Consider the following 27,459-nt stretch of genomic DNA (forward strand, 5'->3'; position numbering starts at 1 on the left):
GCCCTCGCACAGAAACGAAGACCCAACACAGCCAAAAATAAATATAAATAAATAAATAAATTTATTAAAAAACCAAAAAAACAGAACTCTTTTTTTAAAAAAATAAATAAATAATAGTTATTTTTATACCATGCACATTAGGCATGTAGCATAGATTCTGGTATGTTGGGAGCGCTCAGTAAAAACAACTTTATTATTATTCTGTCATTTATTTTCTTCCTATAGCCAATAGCCATAATAGTTATATTAAAGTTAACATTAATGCATTAATGATTGTCATATTCACATGACAGTTTATAGATCAGGTCTTACTGATGTCATCATTCTTAATTTGTCTTTCAGTTTAATTGGGCTGTAAGTAGAAAATTACATAGACTATTGCTTCTATAGTTGGGTCCAGACCATACACAGCAAAGGAGGTTATTTGTAACCTTCAGTTTGATATGAACCAAATTAAACAAATAAATCAACCACTATTAGTGAGGAACCTAAGTTGGGTAAAAGAAATTAATTACACACCATCATTATATAGAACCTTTCCAAGAATATTTGAGAAAATGGTATCCAATCCATTCCACATACATATTTTAAATCCACATTTTATAGCTCTCCTTTTAAATAAAGCACTCATGAAAAATTTCTGGAATTTAGCTGAGGATTTTATATAACCAAATTCTGACCTTTTCCTGGTATATTAAACACCCTTTACAATCATTGTACTTACACAATGTTCTTCCAATCTCTTAATGGAGTAGACACTATTCCCGCTTAAATCACCAAATTCCAGAATAGAAAAACAAATATTAAAAACTGAGAAGAGAGTTAAGTCAGACCATCTCCTTGTTCCCAAGCATCTAGTCTGACCTCCCATGTAGAGGGGTAATTTATGCTTCAATCTGTGCTCTGTCGTACAGCAATCTAGGAGAAATGGCAGTTCCCTCCTCCAAGATGGGTAGTTCTCAGAGAATGACTGGGAATTGAAAATAAATCTTGAGGTTGAAAGTTAATTACTGACAGCAAATTATCCTTTATGAATAACAACTTTCTCCATAACATTAATAAAAGTGTCTTGATTTATGTACCTTTTATGTATATTAATGTTGAAAGATGTTCAAAGACTGGCTGAAGCAGGAGAAATAACAGAAAGAGGGTTCTGAAAAGAAGGGAAAGAGGAAAGAATGAGGAATAAGCCCAGGAAAGCATGGAAAGTTGATGTCAGGAAGCCTGACAGAGAAGGTCCACCTGTGAGGGAGGGTGCAAAACTCACACATATCAGGGCCTGAACTCAGATGGGGAGGGAAAAAGGGGAAACAGAATTCCCACCATCACAGTGTGAGCATGGAAGGGAGGGTACAATGGATGATAAAGAAGCAAAGACATGAGGATGTACTCATTTTGGCTGTTTAAAGAAAGGAGGGCTACAGAAGGAGAAGGTGATGATCTCGCTGAATAATGCATTGTTAGTCAAATCACCAAATAGAAGTTGGAAGTTAAGCATAGTTGTGCTATTATTCACACTTATATTCTAATTAACAGAATTACATACAACGCATAGGCTCCCTTTATCTGTGGGTTTGAGAGAAGTAAAGGGAACTCATTCACTTGTGCCCCGTGTATGAAAAAGAACACTTGGAAGGACCACCAAAGTGACAAAGCACCACTCTCATCTCAGCACATTCCCTGCAGGACCCAACAACAAAAGATGGTCTGAAATGCTTACTGCCTACCTTCACTCTGGGTAATCTTTCAGGAGTGGCTTCTTCCAAGAAACGCCTTGTCCAGAACAAAGCACAAGAATGTTAGCGCACAAGGTCTGGGTGAGGTTTTACTCACATCACTGCTCCCTACCCGTTCACAAAAGGTTCCTGCTCTCAGACCAGTGAGAAGCAGCTGAGCCTCACAGGCACCAGGCCCCACCCTCACAAGACCCCTTGCAGGACGCATGCGAACAACACACCACTCTCCAACTAGCCTCCCTCCTTCCCCTGGAATAACAGACAGAACTGATGAGGAGAGAGGTGCTGGTGTCCCGAAAAGCCCAACATCTGGAGTGCCAGAGGCAGGAGGAGACAGAGAAACCACGAGCTTTTAAACGACAAGTATCTTGGGAAATAACCCGAGACAGATAACGTTCTGGATTCCAGGAAGATATGCAGCACGATGCTGTGGCTTGTCTATGAATTCACATATTTGAATTCATAAGCTGTACGACTTCGAGAAAGACAGACTTTCTGGGTCTCAGCTTCCTCATCCCTCCTAAAAAGTGGTTGAAGTCAATCATCTCTTAGCATCTATCAGTATCTGAAAATATTATGGTAAAACAATTTTTTCAGAGCAATTCATGAACTGAGCAGATTGACCAAAATTTGAGCCTTGGCACCGTTCTCCTGGGTCAGTTTAGCCCTATAACCCTAATGAGCCTGAGCAGTTTTATGAAGTAGTGATCAGAGGCAAGGATTCCTGACTCCAGTGCCCCGTTTTACCCACCTGCCCCTCGCTCCCCTACCCTCGTGATCCAGTCATACATGTGTCCATTTTGGATATCAGTTTCTGTCCTGATAATCACATTACTCAGGAAATACACGGCCATCAAGATGTTCTTGGCACTTCAGTGATTAGGCAGAACGGACTATGCAGACTTGTCTCCACAATTCTAATCGAGCAAGGTCCCTCCTAGGAAATCCTATCAAGCTACTGAGGAAGAAGTATGTGGACTTTTCTTTTTAATAAGAGCCTCTAGGTGTGCCGAACGTTAGAAGTCAATAGGCAATATTTGAGAACAATAGGAGGAAAGGAAAACAATGCTTTTTTTCAAAATGGAAGCGGGCTGATTTTCTTCTGATTATTAAGATTCCTACCGCATATTGTCAAACTGCCTTTCAGGAAGCTGGTCCTAGCTGATTTTCCCACCAGCATTCCATAGCGACCACTTCCTCACACCCTCACCATGCAGGTATTGGATTCTGTTGCGTCTTTGTCAATGCGTTGGTTGAAATAATACTATCTTCTTTTTTATTTATTTATTTTTTTAAATTTATTTATTTATTTTTTAAAATTTATTTATTTATTAATTTATTTAATTTTTGGCTGCATTGGGTCTTTGCTGCTGCACACGGATTTTCTCTAGTTGCTGAGAGCGGGGGCTACTTTTTGTTGTGGTGTGCGGGCTTCTCATTGCAGTAGCTTCTCTTGTTGTGGAGCACGGGCTCTAGGCACGCGGGCTTCAGTAGTTGTGGCTTGCAGGCTCAGTAGTTGTGGCTCACGGGCTCTAGAGCGCAGGCTCAGTAGTTGTGGCTCACGGGCTTAGTTGCTCTGCGGCATGTGGGATCTTCTTGGACCAGGGCTCGAACCCGTGTCCCCTGCATTGACAGGTGGATTCTTAACCACTGTGCCACCAGGGAAGCCCCTACTATCTTCTTTAAATTTGAACTTTTAATTATCAGTGAGGCTAAATAGTTTTTCACACATTTACTACAAATTGTTTATTTATGCCATTTGTCCATTTTTCTATTGTCGCGTCTCTTTTGCTTTATTCATTTAAAAGAGCTCTTTGTGTTAAGGGTATTTGTTCTTAATTTATTTTGTCACAAATATTTTTGCCCAGATTGCTGTTTGCATTTTAATTTTGTTCATGAGGTGTTTTTTTTTCCTGTATAAAAGTTTTCATTCTGTTTTTATGGAGTCAAATATTTTAGTCTTTTGTTTTACTGCTTTTTTCCCTTGCATAGAAAGGTCTTTCCCACTCCACTAATATGTATATATTTTTCTAGTATTTCACTTTCAATTTTTACACTTAAATTTCTGATGCATCTAGTATGTATTGGTATAAATGGTGACGTAGAGATTTCATTTCATTTTTTCCCAGTTTTTTCAACCCATTGACTGAAAACTCCATATTTTCTTTTCTGATTTGAAGTATCTCTCCTTTCTAACACGAAACTCTCATATGTAGGTTTCTGGAGCTCTGACTATTTTCCTTTGATCTCCTCATCTGATGTGAACTGATTCTGACACCACTATCAAAGTGTTTTTAATGAGTGTGGTTTCAAAATTCATTTTATTATGTGGTAAGGCAATGTTCCCAACTGGTACTTCAAAAATTTCCTGGCTATTCACATAAGTTTCTTGCTCCAGAAGCACTTAGTCACTTGAAGTGAAGTGTTGAATATATGTAAGCATTTTTCAAAGTGCACAAACTTGTAAAAGTCTTAAAGCAAAGAATTTTATAGGAAATATCCATCACTCCCTTTTAGAAATATATCCAAAAGACTGATCACTGCTGTTTTTTTTTTTTTTTTTGGCCACGCAGCTTGCGGGATCTTAGCTCTCCAACCAGGAATTGAACCCACGCCCTCAGCAGTGAGAGCAGAGTCCTAACCACTGGACCACCACGAAATTCCTATTAAGACTGGTCACTGCTTTAAAAGAATGCTCAGAGTGTGGGTGGTGGTGAGGGTCAGGAATTTTCCAGCCCACAAGATGCATATTCGGTTGGCTCATTATGGCCAAGACAGATTTAAGTGTGATGAAAATGTGTGTATACAGTGCGTCCCCTTCATCACATTATTCTTAAAAACATTAAAATTATCATATAAGTGAAAAGAATGCAACTTACGAGCTCCCCACCATTCGTAAAGCTATGTGGACTTGTTGCAACAAATCAGTCATTGAGCCTTTCAGTCACATTAATTTCCTCTGCCTTCCCTTAGACCTTGTTTGTCAGGCCCTATCTCATTTTCAGCCTCTAGGGTCCCCTTTCCCCACAGCAAGAGTTGCTTTATCGCCCCATCTCTGATCTTCTGAATCAGTCACTCACCACCCAAAACCAGGTGAGTGCTCCCACAATCCCATTCACTCACTAGTCACATGGCACTGAAATCGCCATTGTTTCTACCTGTAACCCACTTAGAGTAGAGATAATATGATATTCACGATTGTACCCAATCCCTAGCTCAGTGCCTGACACAGATGAATCTCAATAAATATTTAGCGAGTGGGTGAACACTACTAACTGAATGGGAAGCAGGAGGGACACAAAGAGCTCTAGCCCAGGACTCTGGGATTTAATATCATCTTAGTTGTTTTGACATTGCATTACAGAGTCTCTAGGACTGCTCCTCCTCCAGAACTATTTTGTCCCTGAATCCCACCTCCCGGCTCTCCTCCCTGGTCCTGCTGACAGGCTTGCCCAAACGCTGACACCCTGCCTGGGTCAGAACACAGCCCTGCCCCAGCTGCCTGCCAGGACACCCCATAACCTCATGTTTTAGATCCTCAGAGGCCAGATACCAGCTTGAACCACTCTTTGTCATCTAATGCCACACCATTTGGATCCTGTGTTCTACCTGTTGCCAGTTAGCTACGTGCATGGGCCTTGCCTGACGGAGCCTAAGATACGTTCTTCAGGATGAGCGGCTTGAATGGATCTCACTCTGGAAACAGTTGTTTTCACACAGCTCAAATCCTTTTCATTGTCACACAATAGTAATGATAGTACTGTTGAAGTTCAACTCCTATGAAAGTTCTGGGAACAGAAATTGAAATAATAATCCAGACATAAATCAAATTGCAGGATTTTAACCATACATTCATGCTACGTGGAAAAACAAGAGCTCTTTTTTTTTTTTCTCTAATCTCTCTCTCAAAAGGACAAAATTCTTTACTTTCTGAGAAACCACAAGTCACTTTCATCTGGTTTTCCCCCAGTGCTCTCCTCTATTTGAGCTTAGTGTTTCACGTGTTCATTTTGGTGAGGTTCCATTGCAATACATCACCAGGAACACATGTGTTCCACCGGGACCTTATTCCCTGGAAGATGTGAATGGTGATGTAAATAACAGCCTCATTGGAATTTGAAGGAAGTAGTGCAGGAAAGAAAGCTATGGTGAAATAAGGCAAAATCAAGCAACTATAATCAATATTTCCTCTTGGGGTAATGTGGGTAGTATTGACGCTGATAGGGAACTTCAAGGGTATTCATCAGCTGGAGCTGTCAGCAGAACATTAATTAAATGGCAGCTGTTGCTTTACCACTTGTAGGGGAGGAGAGCAGCTAACTCCAAAATAGATTTCCAAGGATAAGAACATTTCCAGCTAGTAAACCAAATAAGAGCCTGGTTGTGTTGTGTTTTGTGGTTTTTTTTTTTTTTTTTATGAATTTTGCAGCACATGAGTGAAGAGATGAGGAGCAATTAGACTTGTGTCAATAGTTATGCATTTAAAGTAAGAGTTCTAGTCTGTTGTTGGAAATATACATACATCATGCTAATCGCAGCTACAGAGTCTAGCTTCCACTCAGTTAAGCATTCATTACTCTCTGATGCTCTAATGAACATTTAAGATGTCTGTTGATTTTTAACTTGTAATAAAAACAATACGTGGTCACTAAAGGTTTAGAGAATACTGAGAAGCAGAGAAATAATCACCCATGGTCACTGATTGTTATACCCATGTTTATATAAAAAAAATTATGTTCAGTCCACTAACTGATCAAAACTGTTCAGTAATGTTTACTTCCTCAATTCCATGACATTTAACAGATTCAACTTATTGAGCACTTGTTTTATGAAACATGGCTCTAAAAAAAGTCCCAAGTCATACCTGAATCTATATATCACGTTAATTTTTTAAATTTACATGTAAATATTTATCATAGAATATTTATTATAATCTTTCAATTTTTGTTGAGTTGCTATTGCTTACAGAAATCTGTGCTATAGTGTTTGCCATTAGTGAGTTTCATCTTGATAAAGTTCATTTAACCAGACAATGTATATAGATTTCTCCCAAGGTGTAAAAAAGCCTTCTCTATAGAAATTTAAACTTACATAATCAATCAGAAAATTAATTCCATAATGCAACCTAAAAATGTATACTTTAAGAGACCTTTGGAGTACATTGACCCTCCAGCCAGTCACTTCCATGGGACAGACCAGCTTGTTTCTAACGCACCTGCTGCTATAGAAGAAGCGAAGTGATTAATCCCTTCCTGTTGTTGCTGAGGTCATGAGAAGTTAGGGGGTGGTAAGAAAGTCCAGAGATGGGGTAATCCCAGGGAAAATGGTGAACACAGCCAAACTCACAGGGTTAGGGGAAAAGTCAAGGTCTGAACGAGAGAGTAGAGTTTGTGGTTAGAATTTCCACATAAAGGTAAAAAGATATGTGTCCAAAAGTAAGACAGAAAATATTATAACGGTCCACAAAAGAAAGACAAGATAAAAGAGACAAAGTCACTGGGGAAAATGGAACCTTTGGAACAGTCTCTAAGAGAATGGGTTGTCTCCAGTTGGCACACTTATTGGGAAAATAAGAGAATGCAAGGACCCAATCTCCAGTCAAGCAGCAAACCAGTTAGTGGGATCTCAGAGCACCAAGGCCAGCTGCCACAAGACCCCTGATGCTGAAATAGGGAAGCAGCTGCCACTCAGCACCTTACATTCTCAGAGTTGGCTCCAGAACAGCAAAGTGATTAAGAGATTAAGAGCACAAGCTGAGGAGTCCAGTTGCCTGGATTCAAATCGCAGATCTGCCACCTGCTTGTCGGAGGGCCTTGGGCAGCTCCCTCAGCCTCCTTCTCTGTAAATGTAGAGTGCCCGAGTAACTGCCTCACTTCTGCCTTGTTAGTGCCTAACACATAGAAAGCAGTGATTAAATATTGGCTACTTTGTTGTTTATTATGATCATGTGATAGAAAAGGTAATAGACTCAGCCTCAGAAGACACTGTAACTTGTATCAAGTGACCTCTCTTCCTTCATCCTAGTACCTTCTTCTTTAAAATGAAGAGATTGTATTAGATAACTGGTTCTCAACCCTGGATACACATTAAAATCACATAAAAGCTTCCAAAATAGATCAACACTTGGGCACGCACTCAGGCCAGCTTGAATCAGAACCTCTGGGGCATTGCCTGGACATCTGCATTTTCAAAGCATCCCAGGTGACTCTGACACACAGGGAGTGTTGAGAACCGCAGACTAGATGACCTGATGGTCCCGAGTGAGCTCGGAGTCTAGAGGTTTCCACCCTCTTTGGTACGGGTGGCTCCAGGACCAAAACTGTATGATCATCAACAGTGTGAGACTCAGAGCCCCCATTCCTGCTGGAAGTCAGACCAGCTGTGGCAATGCCAAGAGAAATAGGAGGTCTCACAGAATGTCTGAATTATCATGCAGTTTGGGTGCCAAGAGGAATTTAGAATAATTGAATGAGAAAAAGAATACTTCCAGAAGCCAACCAGTGAAGCCCTTTGTCTCCAAAGGATATAACACTAATTCTTTCCCTCCTTTGACACTGTTACACCTTTTTACATAAAGACCAGGAGGACAAAAGGGAAATTCTTAGTTTGTTTGTTGTAAGGAAGTCAGGAGAGATCATGTGAATGAAAAAGAGTGCCTTAATGAAATATAATACATCACGACCTTTATTTTGGATTAAATAGGTCTATGCCACAGAGCAAAGAGTGTATTTGCTTCAGGAAGGTGTTTAGCCTGTCAGGTAAGTAGCCTACAAGTCCTGTGCCCTTACCAGTAGTGAGCATGTAGGAGCGGGGCTGGGGTGTGCTACACAGTTGTGACAAGATGCTGTTTGTAATTCATAGAATAGAATTTCTCAGAAGGTAGAGATTCATTCTGCTATGTGTTTATTTCACGTGAAACATTCACCTTCCTGGGATATTAAATCCTACCACCTGGGATATTTGATACACAGGAAAAGTAGAGTATTTATGGCCACTGGCATAAGAAAAAGCAAAGCATTATCTGCTCCATCAAAATTGTATTAGAACTGCTCTCCTTTTACTTCAGGTAGTACAAAAGTTAAGTGTCATACAAGTAAATAGAAACTCAAAAAATTCCAATTATATCCAGGTAGTCAGATTTTTGGCATCATTGGAGATGACTCGGGTTTTAATAAAGAGAAAAGAATTAAATAGAATAATAAAATATCTCATGCCATTGCTCCACTGTAGCAAACCACTGGCTGAACAGTATCAGGTAATTTTCCTTAAACTACAGCCAGCTCTGTTTTTCAGAAGGAAAAACATGCTGTTAGGTTGACAACTCACTCCCTAAACAAAGTCATTGGGAGTCAATAAGGGCTCTTATACAGAATGAGACTTTCTGTCCCTTTCCTCAGTACCTCCCCCAACAAACTTACACACACCACCAAAGGCTTCTTCCAGAAGCCTTATTGCTACCAACAGCTGGAATAAGTATGTTGCAGGACTCTCTCTTGAACCACTTAACAAACGGAATGCTCATGACCAAGGCAGAGAACTGCAGAGCATTTCATTACAATAGAAGGGGGAGTTCTAACTTGTCAACAGGAGAAACAACAGACCAAAACCCCCAATGGCATCAAAGGATCTGGCTACAATAGCACCCATAATAGATCATAAATTCAAATGCTCCAAGTCTTCCTTCTCCAGAGAATCGTCTCGGCAGCGTAGAAGCCGAGAACCACGCTGTGCCATCCACCACTGTGGAAGAAGAGCTTCCGTGTTCCAGGGCCCCAGGCCTAGCTCTTCCTGGGTCGCCCAGCTCCACAGGCCATTGCAACTCCTGGCTCCACTTCAGGACCCTGGAGAAGAGCCCCACTGGCCTTTTGACCCCAGATCTCTTTGTTCTTTGCTCTTAGCGTATCTTTTCAGACTGCAGGGTCACATTCGACACCTTTCACCAAAACGTCTCACAGTCACCTAGGTAGAGGTCCTCCTTGAACAACTGCCTGCATTACAAGAAAGTGGTGAAAATATGGGCTAAATAAGATCAAATTGCCTGGGTTAGAATCTCAAATCTACCACTGAGCAAGTTACTTATCATCTATAAACCTCATTTTTCTAATCCATAAAACAAGAGATTAAAAAAAAATAGTGCCTCATAGGGTTGTTATGAGAAGTAAATAAAATCATTCAAAGTGCCTGGCACAGAAAAATCTCCAGTATATGCTATTATTGGCATCACATATATATACTAAATAATTATGCATAGCTCTATAATACATACATTAAGTAGATAATCTATCTTACATGTAGCTGTTATTATCATTATATTATCTATTATATCACTATATAAGAATTGGGATTCAGATTTCCCAGTCACTAGTAGAACACCTGGCATACTGGGCAACGATCTATGGAATGAACAGAATATGGAAGGTGGGGATTTGTCACCAAAGTTGAGGGGTCCCCGAGGAGTGAATTCTACCAAAGCAGCTGCCTTCCTTAAGGACCAAACAACAGGCTGTGACCAAAGCAGTTGGTCTGGCGGTGTCCAAACCAGAGGATGAGATCTATCAAGACAGCATGTGAAAGTTAAGCTTATATGTAAAGGCCCCTCCCTCGTCCAAATTCCAGGCTGCCCGTGAAGCATGCGTCACTCACTAAACAGTTCATGAAACACAAAGAGCCTTGAATATCTCAAGTGTCACATTTCAAGACTTATAGAATAATTAGGAAAAATCTGAGCTGGCAAAACTCTTCCTGGCTTGTGCTGGCAAGCAGAGCATCTTTGTTTTCCATTAGTGTGTGTTGTCGTCACAGTAACTGCAAGGCCCCAAATACAGGCCCGGGGTGTCATTTCCTCATGTACTTAGGCTGCCACACTGAAATAGCATTATGAACTCAGCAATGCCTCTTCCTTTCCTGTTGTACCTCAGTCAAAGAAGCAGGCCCTAAAAGGAGTTACTTAAGACATAAGTATATTAAAGACATATAAAGAAAAATAAAGTCCATTTATCCCTATTACTGTATCGCCTATGACTCATGTGTGTGTCGGGGGGGACCTTATTTTTGCAAAGATCTTTTATATAAACAAGGCAAGTTGGCAGTAATTTGATTGTCTTGGTGATGTCAGCAGTCTACTGTTTTCAATCAAATTGCCTTTTGGCTTTAAATCTGTAGCAAATCATTTTTTAAAGAATGCATTTTGCCAACTCTGATATGTCCATTTCATGGCTTTCTTTCACCTTTTCCTTACAAAGATAAGCAGCAGATAATTCACTTCTTCAAAGTAACTTGGAAAGATTCAAAGATTGCAATTACAATTATTGAAAAAGCAAAAAAAAAAAGAGACTGTTTTCAAGTGTAGACATATAAAGTCCTTGGCCAGTGAAGCAACAATTGTTTTCATCTATGTTTTGGTGAAGGAGGTAGGTGACAGCATTTAAGCAAAAAAGCAAAAACAGAAAAATCCCTGAACCTTAAGGGTTCAATGAAAGTCAGACCACTTGAGATAAATTCTGCATTAGCTTTAAAAATTCTTTTTAAAGTCTGTCTTTCACAGACCTCAGAAACACATAAATCACACAATATTATGCACATTGACACCACTTCCCAAAAAGGAAACGCAACACCAACCTTCTTTTGACTTTTCAGTGCTGCTGTGGCTTAAACAAAGCTCTCAGGGACTGGAATGCTGGTTAACATCGTATTTCTTCATCTCTTTGCTGGGAGTTTCTCAAGTTCTGCAATCAGCTGGTCAACAGCCAACTGGAGCTGCCCAATTCATGTTGGACTTTCCTTATGCTAAGTTCTTACACAACTCGCTGCCTAGCCTTTGAAATTACACTGCCTCAGCTACTGCCATGGGGAAAGTTGTATTCTGCCTGCAGCCTTTTCTCTTCTCTGATTAGCTAAAGAGTAGGACTGACCATTTAAGGAAAAAAGAAGAACATAATCCAAAATATTTTCCTGAGGTTCCCATATTTTTGCCCTAGAACCTTTATAATGTATTCTATAAAGCCAGGAAAATTCTCTTCTTCTCTTTCTTTTCTTTTCTTCCTTTCTTCTTTCTTTCTTTCTAAAACAAGGTCTTCATTAGAGAATGATCATTCTGAAATTCAGTTTGCCTTATCTTTTAGAAACTCATCCTTTCAATTGTGAAAAATAAAGCAAAATGGACAGGTCTAAACTGTGAGTACCCTGCATAAGCTAGTAGAAGTTACTAAGAAACGTCTCCATTTTTGAGTGCTTCATATATTTTTGTTAAGTTAAATATACAGAATAGTGAGCACCCCATAATATACTCATACATCTTTATGAGGTAACACTCTTTTTTTGCCTTGGAATATACTTTCTTGCCATGTTTAAGAGGAATGATTAGGATTAAGGGCAATGAGTAGCAAGAATTCACTTGTATTTGGTGAGGTTGAAGCTAGTGTGAGACGACCTTTTTTGGTCTTTTCATTTTTATCTGTTACTAGGTTAGTAAAACAAAACAAAACATCTAAGGGAAGAAATAAAGAATGATAAATTTAATAATATATCCCTCCTTGGAAGAGGAAGTCTCCCAGCGTAGTCGGCTATAAAAGAGATACCCAAGCACTACGTATAAACACACTTTATCTCCAAGTGCAAATATAGAAACCATGGAACGGTCTATGCTGTGGGTGATTTCTTGGCCTTTTTAGTAATAATTCTATAAGACAGCACACTGCTGAGTGATAACGGAGGGATTGAAACATAAATTCCATCCTAAATTATTGGCTGGAGCTCAAACTGTCTGCTTGGAGTACACAGCAGCAAAGTATGTCCCTGACAGGATTCCACATTTAAACAATACATTCTTCTGCCTTTCCTATGATCTATGAACCTGATTTTACAAACCGTCTGTATCGAAGATTTTTGTGTGCAACAAAGATTAAACTAAACAGGTAACTATATTTAAGGTGTACTAAGAAAGCAAGAATAGCATAAAATTATTGAAAAGTCTATTGGGCAACTATAAGTTTTATCAACTCGTTTAATCTTCAAAACAACTCTATGAGGAAGCTAGTATTATTCCCGTCATTTTAGAGATGAGGAAGCTGAGGTACAGAGGGTACTTTGCCCGGGGTCGTAGTGAGCTGAAACCTGAATTCAGGCCGTCTGACTTGCCTATGCAATTAGCCTTTCCTGCCTCCTCCATCTGAATGACACATCCAGCTCAGATATAAGGAAGCAAAACGCATTTTATTAGCTTATCTTTCATTCTACTGCTACATATCTTTAAAATAATTAACGTATAAACAAATGTATGTTGCGGGCTTTTAGATATTATTTTTCTAATAAGCTGTTACCAGCCTTTTTTTCTCTTAAACCTGTCTGCTGAAATAGATCTCAGCCTAAGCTCATTCCCTTCACTTCCCATGGTGCTGCTGTTTTAAAACCCACACGTTAGAGAGGGGACAAATTAGTGAAGATGTCAATTAAACAAGCTCTGTAAAATCTTATTTCTTAGGGCAACTGTTTTGTGAAGAAATGCTCATCTTCCAAAACAGACAATTAGTATTAGTTGAGAATGTGTATTTTACCACAAAGTGTCACTTCTAAAGAACAAGTAAAAATTATAACCACTGGGAAATCATTGCTAAATGGATATATTAAATATTTCATAAATTTCTTTGGGAAAATCCCATAGTGATTCTTGGTGAACACCCATTTAAAAGAGTAATTTTAACCTCCTTGGCCATCTTAAAATGTAAAGAGAATTCTTTTCTTTTGGTGAACGCAGAAGAAAATTAGTTCAAAATCATGATTCATGCTTTCTCTCACACAGTAAGGCTACAGGTTTCAGGAGTGATTTAAAATAAAACTGAGAAATGTCTCTTTTTATAATATTTAGGGAAAAATAAAAAGGAGTAAGCATGATATTTAAATATTTTAATGTTCAAGGACAGATTTTAATCCATGACGACCCACAAATGGAAAGAACCATGATTTAAATGTATAGTACCAAAGGTAACTATAAATAGAATCTGGTACCAGAAGATGATAAAAGTATACGAGTTATAGTATTTAGAGCTCTAGGTGTATACACAGGAGATGCATGTATAAATATATATATATATATAAAGTCTTTATATATATATATATAGTCTTTATATATCAACCTTCCTATTTCATTCCCAAGAGGTACATCATCTCCACAATCAAATACACGAGCGTAGTCACAATTACTTGTAATTTTTCTGTACTCGGTAAAACTATGAAGACCTTCCTTGAGAAAGTTTTGAGATAAAAAGCTATTAACCACACTTATAGTTGCTTGTCTTGATTTTATACTTACCTATACTTTCTCACATGCTCATCATTAGAAATCCAGAGCCAAAAATGTTCATAGAACATCCACAAGGTACATGGGGCCGAACCGCTCCAGAGCCAAGGGATGCTTAGGACAATGCTTTGTACCTGGTCGCCTTCATAAAATTGTTCTGAATTTAAAGAAGTAAACCCTGCTCCAAAGGACCCTAATTCTAACAGAGCACCCAACAGCCCAAACTAAGAAGGAATCACTTCTAAATGGTATGGTCTGGGAAATCATTGTGAAAGTGGGAGCCACTGATCTGGGTTTTAAACAGTGGACAAAGTCTCTACAGGAGAGAGGAGGAAAAGTGTTCCAGGCAGGAGGGAATGAAAGGGGCAGAGGTGGAGCATTGAAATATGCAGCATGTAGGTGTTTGGAGAAGGGCCCAAAATCTGAACCATCTGAAGCAGAGGGACACACTTGTTGTTGAGTAGTGGGAGCTGAGACTGGAAAAGTTAAGTACATGCCAGATGATGGAAGGTTCTCAAAATACCCAGCCTAGGTGTTTGTTTGGCAGCGACTAGTTGCAAAAGATAAGTGAGGAGTAGGAGAGACAAGCATAAGAAAATTAACCCCATGGTCATGGGCAAGGGGGTCTGGATGGCAACAAGGGGTGGAAGGCGAGCAGCCCTGTTATAATCCAGACCAAGGATGAAGGGGACAGACCTTAGGGTGGTGGGAGAAACGGCAATGGGCTCTCTTATGGTCAAGGGTCAAAATAACACAGACGTGAGCCTGAGTGAATGAGAGAACACAACCTGCACATTTGATTGTTCATAAACTGGAGGAAAGCACGTGCTCTAACCTGAGCTATTTTTGATTCTCAAGGGTAAACTTACAGTCATGAAGACAATGATACTCAAAAATCAATCCATCAGGAAACATGGTTTCACCCAGGGCCAAATGCTGTACTCAGCTATCCTCACACTGTTCCACTAACTCCAAAAGAAATTACATGCCTCCGAAATCTACGAATGGCAGATTTTGGCTTTACACAGACATTTGTAAGCCAACAATGTGACCCTTCCTAAGATAAAAACAAGAAAAATGTAAAGCATTTAGTTCAGACTTTTTGAAACTCTTTAAAGACAAAGATACTTCATCTCCACTAAAGCACCAGAAGTTTCATTCTCTGATACCAAGTTTACCAGAGTGCATTTTGCACTGTTACATTCATTATACATGATTAGCTGCATTTACTTTGTAAACGAATCATGCAATCAGAATCATGAAATATAATATGTACTGAAATGTATGTACTATTTCATTTTTCTGAGCATATGATATATAAGCTTTAAATAGTTTTTCTTAAAATAAGAACATTTACCGAAAGAGTTGATACATTCTTGTCAATTTGTTCAAAACTGGTTTGGGGTAAATTACTTCTCTAAGTTGACAAAATAGACTCAAATAATTTCTTTTAAAATGTGCATTTGTATCTTCTTTGAAATTATCCTTAGTTTAGAATATTTTTTCAAATTATCATGTCCACTTAGAGGAACAAACTTCTTACACAAATCCAACCCAACTACAGACACGAGTTACCAATACTAACCACGTCACCAATGTGCAGCCATAAGTTTTGTCAGATTCAGTGTGATATTGATCACGCTAAGCAATTCTGATAAAACAGCATGGAAACTCACGGAAGGGGAGACAATACAACAGACAAAAGGAGGATTTCCTTCACACTCTGGTGAACACATTCATACACACATACGTGCAACTTAAGAAAGAATTTTTTCTAATGCATTCAATTTGAGTTTTAAAAATCAGAATCTGTCTCATCTATATACAAGCAATTACTCAATGTCTTTTTTAAAAAAAAAACACAAAATAGTATTCTCCTGAATACTATTCAACAACTGCAAAAGCAGTGACCTGAAACCAGGCATATCTTGTGCCTAGTGAGAAGCACCCAGGGTGACTGTAATGTAACGAGGTCAGAACCAGCACAAGGTATACCCGTGTAATCAGAGAATCCGGCAAAGGAGAAGCCAGCCAGTCAAAAGCACAGCAACACAAACACCACGCAGGACTTGCCTCTCATTTACCACACAAGCTGCTCAGCTAGTTTCATTATATGAAAGTTATTTTGCTTCTAGGGAAAATATCCCTTCCATTGGTTAGCCATCCTCATTGTGAAAGGACTGTGAAGTTGTCCTTTGTCGTATTTCTGTTACCTGCCAGAAAATGATAACTTGGCAGAAATATTTTGATCACTATTAAAGCATCGTTACAACCTTTGTGTTTAGAAAACAATCGGATAATTCTGAGAATGAGATGCCTTTCTGATTCCTTAAAAAGAATTCCCAGTGATCGTCATAATTCCTACATGTGTTATCACATAGTGGAACAGTGAGAATCAAAGGAAACAGAGAACACAGAATCGGAGAGAGCTCTCTTCTTGTGGAAACAGACATTTCTTAAGAGAGTAAGTAGCTGTGTATTTTGGTCTTACCTGACTGGCAGCTCGTCTAACCAAAGGTACGTCCTTTATGGAGGTAGCTTATCCTTGGAAGAACCCAGTGGCTTGCCCCACAGCCCAAGAGAGACTGGAGTTCTGGAAAACTATCCAGCCCAAAAGAATACAGAGGAGAAAGCTTTTCCCACTTTCTTTCCTAGGACTAGCCAATAGCTGAAGTCATGCAGGAAACTGGGTAGAGAGAAGGGGAAAGCAGCTTCTTCTCCCTGAAATCCCGATCAGCAGAAATTGGAGGCTGTTGTATATCTCCCACCCAGACTTTTGTTTAAAAGTTTTTTCAACTGTTGCTAGGTGTTGGGTTCTGAGATTAGGTTTCTCCTCTTCTGCTCCCTTCACAGCATTGTCAGAGCAGTGACTTTGTCGAGAAGCTGAGCTCGCGTGTGCTATATTTAACCAGTGTTCTCAGCAAGTCAAGCCTGTCAACAGCTGAGAAGTTTGGAGCCGGCTCTGCTCAGTTCCTCGGCAGCTGGGTTATCAGTGGATACAGCTCTGCTCACCCTGTAAAAGATTGCGGGGAAACGGCAGACCCTTTTAAGGACTGCTGCTCATTACACAGAGGTAATTATTGTTGGAAGCCCTTAAATGCAGATTGTGATTTGGAACCTAGGTTTTAAAATCTGAAAAGAAACAGCAGCAGTTGCCTTGAGCAGAGCAATTTATCAATGCAATACTCTTCTCAATTAGGCTTTCTCAGATAAACGGTCTTAAATAGAAAAGGCTTTTCAAACTGTATGACGACTCTTGGGAAAATTCACAGTAAGAGATCATTCCCAGGCAGCTTTTTACATTGATGTGTTGCATTCGTAGCTAGATTACATTCATACCTGGGATATCAGACTTAACCAGCTTATATACCTGACTGTTATTAAAGTTAAGTTTATCATAAAGGAATGTCTATAACATTATGTTTTTGAAAGGAAAATCTTAGCGTTCTCACTCAGGTCATTCATTCAAAGCAAGAAACGGAGAACACTCCAGGAAAACCAGTACTTCAGACACCTCTGGTTGTCGACAGCTTTGTCTCATCATTAACCCTCCAATCTCCAAAACCAGAGAGCGATCACTTCTACCCTGAACTCCAACATAAAGAATGTCTCAAGATATTTTTATTTGCTTTATTCTATGTCAGAAAATAGTATGAATCTTCCAAGATTAAGAATCATGAAAAAAAGTGTGCTTAAAACTATTCTTGGGCTTCCCTGGTGGTGCAGTGGTTAAGAATCCGCCTGCCAGTGCAGGGGACACGGGTTCGAGCCCTGGTCTGGGAAGATCCCACATGCCGTGGAGCAACTAAGCCCGTGAGCCACAACTACTGAGCCTGCGGGTCTGAAGCCTGTGCTCCGCAACGGGAGAGGCCACGACAGTGAGAGGCCCGCGCAACGCGATGAAGAGTGGCCCCCACTCGCCGCAACTGGAGAAAGCCATCGCACAGAAACGAAGACCCAACACAGCCAAAAATAAATAAAAATAAATTAAAAAAAAAAAAAAGAAGAGTTGTGAGTGACAGTTTATCATTTAAAAAAAAAACAAAACTATTCTTAGGACTCCCTTACTAATTACATATGTGAAATTAACAGTAAGAGGACCTGAGAGAGTGTCTTTTAGCCACAAAGTAGGAAGGGAGACACACATGCACACACGTGCTCACACACACAAAAACACACACCATTACTGGCTAACACACTAGAATACTGCCCTGACAAAAATCTTGCCAATACCACTAAAAATGTTGACCCCTTTCCTGAGATCAATTTGTCAGTTTAAAGATACTGTTTTTAATGATACCCTTTTTTTGACATGCAAACTGAAGTTGGACCAAGGAGACATGTAAAGGCATAGATTGCATATTTTAAGTGTTGCATACTTGCGAAAAGAGGCTTAATATGCTAGAGAACCCTGATGTCTGTCTGGGAAAGGCTGCCACTTTTCACAAGGGGTGTGTGTGTCTTTCTTTTTAAAGAAATGACACTTACCTCCAAGGTTAGTTGATCCCACACCTCAACCTATGAGAAAACATCTCAGCTCCCCTCAACCCACCCACTTCACTAACAGCATTCATCCTCTCCCTCTAATTTCTTTACTACTGTTGACATATAAAATTGCATTTGTTCAGATTCTTCTTAGCCCTTCTGGGTCTGGGCCAACGCTGATTTTTTTTAAAAGATTTCTATTAAGATGAAAGCATTCTTATCAACTATACTCCAAAAAAAGAAAACAAAGATGAAAGCATTCTTATAAGAAACTGACTCTTCTAGAATGCTACTGGATCTTTTAGAGACCATCTATCCACAGTCCCTAAAAAGTGGGTTCTGATAGGCAGTGGAAGTGTGTGACAGGGCTGTGAGATGGTTCAGAGTGACTAGGAGAATTTTTTTTTTTAATTACAAAGGGGGTGGGGTGGGGAGATAATTGTTTGAAAAATGCCCCCACCCCACTCATACCCCACATGCAATAGCGCCCCCTTCCCTAAAGAGGACTTGGGGAATGTATCATTTCATCCCTCCTAAGAGTTCATTTTATAGATGTCTCCAGTCCAAAAGGAAGCAGAGAAGTATGTTAGCCGAAGTCAAGAAGACTGAGGGCCTTTCTCACCTTCTGAGATGGCCCACACTCTGTCTGTGGAGTGTGTATCTCTCCAAATAAATCCACTTCTTACCCATCACTTTGTCTCTCACTGAATTCTTTCTGCGATGGGACGTCAAGAACCTGAGCTTCTGATCAGGTCGGTGCTTTGTGACCACCTGGAGGTGGGGGATAGGGTGGGAGGGAGGGAGACAGAAGAGGGAGAAGAAATGGGGATATATGTCTTCGTATAGCTGATTTACTTTGTTATACAGCAGAAACTAACACACCATTGTAAAGCAATTATACGCCAATAAAGATGTTAAAAAAATAAAACAAAGTAAATCCATTACTTCTAAAAAAAAAAACCTGAGCTTCATTAAGTCCTGAAGCCAGGTATAAAAAAAAAAAAAAAAAGAAGACTGAGGGGAAATAACCCACTTTGCCTTTATGGGCCTAGGTAATTCCATTGAGAGGGTGATAGTTATTTATTTCTTCCCTAACTATCCAGACAATTAGAGGTTTTAGTGGGGTTTTTATTTCTTCTTTAACGAAAACCTAGTCCCCCACCGTTGTTTTCTTTAACCTTTGGACTAGCTGTTCATTATTGCTGTTAGTTTATTTCTAAAATGTGGTAACAAGCAACAGCGTACAAAGTATTTCATATAATTAGATACTATTGCTACCTTCGAATTATGTTCTTTAATCAGGCTAGGCATATGTGCTGGTCTGACTCAGTACTCCACAGTCATCAGTCTCTCTCATTCTCTCATGCTCTCTCTCTCACACACACACACACATACACACACACACACACACACACACACTCTCCATCTCTCTCTATAAAGTGAATTTATTTTGAAGGCTTCCCCCAGCCGCTGGGAATGATTATTCAGACAAAAGCATTTCCTACATAATCCACAGAGGAAGTAGTGCATTAAGAACTATTAGAAATTTGTGTTTTGTATACAGTCAACAAGGAACCAATTTTTCAACACATGTTGTTAATATATTACCATTCAGCGGCATCCTTTTCCCCGCCTTAAGTGTGAGCATTATTCTGAGAACCTCCAATAAACTTACAACTAAAGCTGAATTTCCCAACTTCAAGAATGAATCACGATGAAACTTTTTAATAAGAAGATAGATTAACGTTATCAGTGAGAAAAAAGCAGATGAATTGTAAGGGAGGTGGCACACTATGTCTGTATCCGTTTATAAGACCAAAATTTACCACATTGTTCATTTAAAGAGGCATAGTGATTTTTAAGTTAAAAGTTTATGTTATTTCATATATACAGGGAAGAGAAAAATAGACATTGACTTCAAAGCGATGCTCAGGGCAGCAGGGGGGTGGGGGCCCAGGTCCAAGGGGAGTTTCCAGACCTGCCCTGTTCCGCACATTGGCTGGCTTTAAGACTGGAATGTAAGCTCCCAGGTAGCAGAGAATGTTTCCTGTTTGTTCCTTACTAAATACTCAAGGACCATAGTAAGTGTTCAATAAACAGGAATGATTGAATGAGCAAATGAACATGTAAAAGATGAAAGAAAAGATGAAGAAAACTTTAGAGCATATTATCCATAAACTTATGGAAAATGAATCTAGGCTCTCTGGACAGTCATTATTAGCTGCATATTCAAAGTTGTAGAAAGAAATTCTTAGATTGTAAATTAATTATTCTGAAATTTTTAAATTTCAAAGGAAAGTAATAGATTTCTGGATAATAATAAAGATACCTGTGTAACATATTATACGCTAGGCAGAGTTCTAAGGGCTGGACATGTACTAACCCACTTAATTCTAACAATAACCCAGTGAGGTCGGTGTTATTGTTGTCCCTCATTTTACAGGCAAGAAAACTGAAGCATAGAGATATTAAGTAACTTGACCAAGGTCACATGTTAGTAAGTGACAGAGCCAGAATTTGAACTAGGGAGTCTGGTTCCAAAAATTTGTGTTCTTAACCACATAACTGTCTCTTACATATGTTAGTCACAGTAACCTATTCTTCACAGTCACTGAGAGTCAAAATGTATAGACTTTTTTATACCTGAAGATATATGCTCTGAGCAAAAACATACACTTAAAACTCCACAGCTTTGAGGCAGATAGAAAAAAAAGTGGCATAATTTCATGATCAGCATAGTAAAATAAAAGCTTATTGGAAATGAAGTCTTGTTGAATACCAGAAAAGAGAAAATTGGACTGAAAAGAAGATAATTGCTTTGAGGGAAAAAAAAAATCTATTTTTAAGCAAAGGATATGAGCTGTTCAGTATTCTCTCTAAAACAAACAATGCATGATGAATGAGTTCACTGCTTAGCAAAATTCTAAAATTACATTCTAAAAATATAATTTTGGTCTATGATTTGATAAGCAATTCAAAAATGTTTATGAACTATGCATTCACAACCAAAACTTCTCAAAGACATAATCAACAGCAAGAAAAAACAAAAAACAAAAAACAATGGGGATGGAAGGATTGATATACATTAGCTAGTTCTTTGGTATCAAAATGATAGTTTGATATATTTGCTATAGTCAGGTTTTACAATTTGCAAATACTTACACTTTCTATTAATCTAGCTATACTTCTATTTAGATTTTACAAAACTTTAAAAGAAGTAGTACTAATACGTATTTTGTAATATCTACAAATATTCATAATAGAATAACTACTTTGTCCTATTTACAAATAAAATGGTGTCACACCTACATTTATTCATAAAATATTTAACTAAATTATTTATTTTCCCAACAGTTTCAGAAAAAGGAGAGGCAAGACTAGGTTTAAAAGTTATAAGATAATAATAACTTACTATTATTAAAAACCCCACTTCCCTGTTTATGTGCTTGAAAGTAGGTTAATAGAATTTAACCCCGGTAGTTATTATATAAGACCATATTCTGCATACATTTACAGTTCACAAGCATCTTATTTTTTGAAAGGGTCAGATGACATGTGCCTGAGTGTATTTCCTTCTTCCTTTCCTATTCTAAAGTCATCTCTCACTCTTGCTCAATACTCTAAATCTTAATGGTAATGGATGACTTTTAACAATTTTTTTAAATGGAGTGAGACATTTACTCTCCAAGAAATAGACACAGAATCGGAAAACCAGTGATTGGGCACAGAGCCGTGCAGAATAATGTACTTTTCCCCACAAATGTATGGGTTTGTATATACACACTATGCAGATAATTATAGTTAATTCTGAAAAGGGCTGCCTTGAAAGCACAGTGGTTAAGACCTCTGAGTCGGAAGTCAGGCAAAGCTAGTTTGAATTCAGACTCCATTACTTATTACCCGTGTGAACTTAGCAAATTACTTTATTTCACCCAACCCGCCTTTACCTCTTCTATACGATTAATAAAGGAAGTTAGGACTATTCATAATAGCCAAACACTAGAAACTCTCTAAATCAGAGGACCCCAACTTTTTTTGGCACAAGGGACCAGTTTCGCGGAAGACAATTTTTCCACGGACGGGGTGTGGGGGACTGGTTCAGGTGGTAACGCGAGCGATGGGGAGCGAGCGATGGGGAGCGGCAGGTGAAGCTTCGCTCATTTGTCCGGTAGCTGTCCGTGGCCTAGGGGCTGGGGACCCCCGCTCTAAATGCTTTCTGCAATTGAGTGGCTACACTGTGGTACAGTCAGACAATGGTGTGCTATACAGCAATGAGGACAGACGTGCAAAAATGCGGATAAATCTCTCGGACAAAATGTTAAATGAAAGAAGCCAGACCCAAAACAGTACACTGTATGATTCCATGCATACCGAGTTCAAAAACAGGCAAAACTAATCTAGGGTGCCGGAAGTTACCCTTGGGATGTGGGGATGCGACTGGAAACGAGAACAACGGGGGCTTCTGTGGCACCGGCGATGTTCTAGGTATATCAATGGGTTCAGTCTGCAAAAACTAACCAAGTTGCGCACGTACGATTTATGTATTTTTCTGTCTGTATGTTATAATTTAACAGAAAGTTTCAAAATTAAAAATAAATTTGAGTATATACTCCCTGAGAGTTCTTATCTTCTGAAATATATACAGATAAAATAAAACGATATCTGGAATTTACTGCAAAACACTGTGGTGTGAGGGAGGAAGAGAAGTGGGCGAGAGGGCAATGAAACAAGATTGGCCAGAAGTTGACAGTTACTGAAGCTGGGTAACGGGTAATCATTACAGTGCTCTCCCTACTTTCACGCAGGTTTTAAGTCTTCTATAACAAAATATCTTCAAAACAGTGCTTACTATTGGACACATAAGTACATACTCAATAAATATTAGTTATTATCTTCATTATTAATATTATCTTCATTACTAATATGACAGTCATCTTAAAATATCTGTATGAACTGAACTCTTCGGATCTAACTGAGTCTTTACGTGGAAGACACATGGAATTCCCCTGATGTCATGCGCTAATTAAGAAGACAACTGGATTAAAAAAAAAAAAAAAGAAGAAGAAGACAACTGGATTAATATTAATAACACACTATTAGCAACTGAGATCAAAAGTTTAAAGAGAAAAAAAAGTAAGGAAACTAAAAAGGCCCACCTTAGGCAAATTAGTCCTTAAACCACAGGGGAAACAGGCTCAATTCTTGCTTTCATCAACAAAATTCATCAACATATTGCTCTGCCTATCTGATAATGAAAAGGAAAACTGTCAAGAAAGTAAGATGTCTAGGCATTAAAAGCTGTAGGCCAACAGAGGTGGTTACTAACAGGAAATGTTGTTACAAGGGTGAAAGACTCGGTGAAAAATTCAGGGTGAGCAATGCTCAGAAATACTTGAATTTGATAATCCATCTTACAGCTGAGCAGGCCTTCATATGCTTAATATTTGCATTTCTTTACCCTTTTCATCTGGAAATGTGGTAATAATTCACCTGGGAGAGGTGGAACAAATAATCAGGGACAAGAAAGTGTTTTGAAATGATGAAATATCTAAAAATGTTGTACCTCAAAGCTTTCCTTTTAGTCCCTACCTTGAGGACTGGGAGGAAATCAACCATATGATGAAATGATGAAGAAAGTTCTTAAAAAGGCTAGTGTTAAGTAAATATAATATAAAAATATGAATCAACACACCATTGTAAGGCAATTATACTTCAATAAAGATGTTTAAAAAAAAAAAATATATGAATCTACAGAATGTAGAAATCAGAATCATTAGGTAGAGTGAGACAATAAAAAAGTAAATGAAAATCACAAAGCAGTAGTTTTTTAAAGCAAACTGACTTCCACACCTTAATTATAAGTTCCCTGTTGACTCTTTAGCCATAAAAGTAACATTGCAGAAGAATGTTTAATTATTTAATGAATCAGAAAGAAGTTCCCTGAATGTTAAGTGAAAACAGCAGGTAATAAAGTAGCATTAGTGAATTATTGTATTATCACATGGCGATAGATATATAGAAAATAGATATGATATAGATATAAATATTTCATCCCACACCATGCATATGTATTTCTACAGAAATACATACATATATATTTATATATGTGTATGTATATTTATATCTGAACTACATAAATGACAACAATTACAATGGTTATCTTTTCCTACGTTTTCTAAATTTTTAATTGATGTTTTGTTTTCATAGTAGGAAAATAAGATTACTTAAAATCATTTTTTGGGGGGAGAGGGAAAAATTGGGAGATTGGGGTTGACATACACTACTATATATAAAACAGAGAGCTAATAAGAACCTACTGTACAGCACAGGGAACTCTACTCAGTACTCTGTAATGGCCTATACGGGAAAAGAATCTTAAAAAAAAAGAGTGGATATATGTATATGTATAACTGATTGACTTTGCTGTACACCTGAAACTAACACAACATTGTAAATCAACTATACTCCATAAAACTTTTTTTAAAAAATCATTTTTCGTTGGTGGTTTTCCAATATTTTGCTGAGGTGGAGACTTGAAGACCTGTGCTTGGTATGACTTGCCTTTCTGGTTACTATTCAGGATTTCAATGAACTTGCCTTATGATAATGTAATAATTAAACAAACTAAAACAGCTGAATTTTGTCTGGTGTGGGTCTGGAATTCATTATTTGAATTCCTCTTAATATTTGCTCAGAGGAAAAGAAAAAGGTCATCTTTTCATGATTCTTCAAAATGAACTACAGTTGCTTTGCTTTCCATGCTTTTTCTACTCTATTATCCTCACAAATGTCTTAATTCTTCATACCATTACAACATTGCATTTGTTTCTGTAACTTCCTCCCATGACATTTTCCCTCTGAGGCATAGATTGTGTTTGGGCTCTGCCTGGAAATTCTGCATGGTGCCAGGAGGAAATATTTTCACCTTTATGGCTTACCTGAGGAAAGTCTCCAGCCATTGTGCTGCTGTGGACTGTTAGTGACTAGGGACAGAGAAACACTTTTTGCACTTCCCCAGCAATATCCGGAATATGACATCACTATCTGAATATGTCTCATGGTAGAAAGAGCCCTGGGAAAAAGGAGAATTTGCTCTGACCTCAACTAGTGAACAATTTTTTTAAATGGTTTAATCCCTCTGAGCCTATTTCCTCCATTGACAAGTGGAGGTAATGGAATTTAATCCACACATCCCACCATCACTCTGTACCCTCCACCACTGTGTCAGTCACGTTACATAAGTTAACGGTGAGCCAGTGCCCTAAGAGTGGGCACGGAGCGTGAGAGGGAACAGGGTCTCATCGTCCACTTTCACTACCTAAAATCATTTTCATTGCCTAAAATTAATTTTGTTAACTAAAATGTGTTACTTGTTATAAGCTTTGTTTCTAATATAAACAGCTTTTTTAACAAAACATAATTTACTGCTTAAGTTTTTTATATATTTCTAAACTGTTGAAAACAGTGTAAAATAAGTAAAAGTAAGAAAGCAGGAATGTTTCTTTTCAAAAACTGCTGATTAAATTAGTTGTAGCTTTGCTAAAGGAAAAAAAAAAAATGTTACAGTTCCGAGGCCAAATTTTGCACATTTATGCCAACAAATAGTATTCTAATCCCCTGTCTGCATTTGCTTAGAAATCATGTCATCTGTAAAGCAGGTGCCTTCAAATGTAAATTTGACTGGCAGCATTTGTCAGAAAATGAATACACGCGTTATGGAAGCTGTGGACTTAAGCCACACACCCAAACTCTGCACCTCCAGATGTTTTCAGATTATAAACAAGTAGACGGAATGAGAGGATAGGCTTTGAGGAGGGAGCTGACAGTGAGTGGTGACAAGAGCGCAGCTCATTTCAGTGCCCGTCCAGACCTGCAGACAAGAAGGGTGGCCCAACACTAGACCAGTTTCCTCAAGGAAACGTGAATTCTACATTTGCCTTGTGGAATTCAATCAGAATTTGCTGTAGAAGTTAATGTAATAAACAAATGGGGAGCATTTTCTCCGTGTGAGGCTCTAAAGTGATGGGTCTCAACTGAGAGCATTTCTGTGCCCCAGGGACGTTTGGCAGCACCTGGAGACATTTTTGGTTGTCCCGATGGAGGAATGCTACTGGCATCCAGTGGGTAGAAGCCAGGGATGCTGCGAAATATCCTACAATGCACAGGACAGCTGTCCAAAACAAAGAATTATCCAGTCAGAGTGTCAACAGCGCCAAGGTTGAAAAACCCAGCAAGCGCTAGAGGATTAAAGACAGGAATACAGAAGTAACTTTCCTCAAGAGCTGAGAGTGTGGTAATGAAGATGAGGCAGATACACAACAAGATGGGCAAAGCAAGAAGGGCTATAAGAAATACATGGAGGAAAAATTACTTATAGCTTCGGAGGTCAGGGGAAACTCTGAAAAATAAAACTATAAATATACATCTTAACATTCCTATAATAACCAAACATAAAGAAGTTACTTATTTTTACAATTCATTTTTCTATAAATAACCATAAGTTAACCACCAAATACTTACAGCAAACATCCTCCCTATTCCTGAAACTGTATTAAATTCCCTGGAAAGACAAAGTGGAGTAAAACAGAGTCACTATCCTCTGGAGCTCAGAGAGCAGTTACATCCCCAATTCCACATTAACATTATCAAGATTCATTTCTCCAAATATATCATGCATGCCAATTATGTACCAAACACTATGTGTGGCACAGAACTTAGGCAAGGTTCCTGCCCTTGAAGCACACACTGTCTCTTGGGGGAGAGAGACAAAAATCAAATCAACAAATGCGTGATTTCAAGCGTGTGAATTCTGTTTTTAAAAATATTAGACTATCGTCCAAAAATCCTGAAAATCTCCTCCAACAAAACACCTAGAAATGCTAGCTAAAATATCACTAACATTCTTTTTGAAAACCAGCTGAACCTGAAAGAAACTGTAGGAAA

General features: G+C 38.6%; 1 protein-coding gene across 2 annotated transcripts in view; it reads right to left on the reverse strand.

Moving 5' to 3' along the window:
- FILIP1 (filamin A interacting protein 1) overlaps positions 1 to 17,747 on the reverse strand; it is a 197,820-nt gene extending 180,073 nt beyond the window's left edge. For both annotated transcript variants that reach the window (XM_082405046.1, XM_082405045.1), the window contains exon 1: positions 16,523 to 17,747. The gene's annotated coding sequence lies outside the window, so the exon portion shown is untranslated. The remainder of the gene's footprint in view (positions 1 to 16,522) is intronic.
- Positions 17,748 to 27,459: the final 9,712 nt, after the last annotated feature.

Source organism: Balaenoptera borealis, assembly GCF_965194805.1.
Source record: "Balaenoptera borealis genome assembly, chromosome: 9".
Classification (NCBI taxonomy): domain Eukaryota; kingdom Metazoa; phylum Chordata; class Mammalia; order Artiodactyla; family Balaenopteridae; genus Balaenoptera; species Balaenoptera borealis.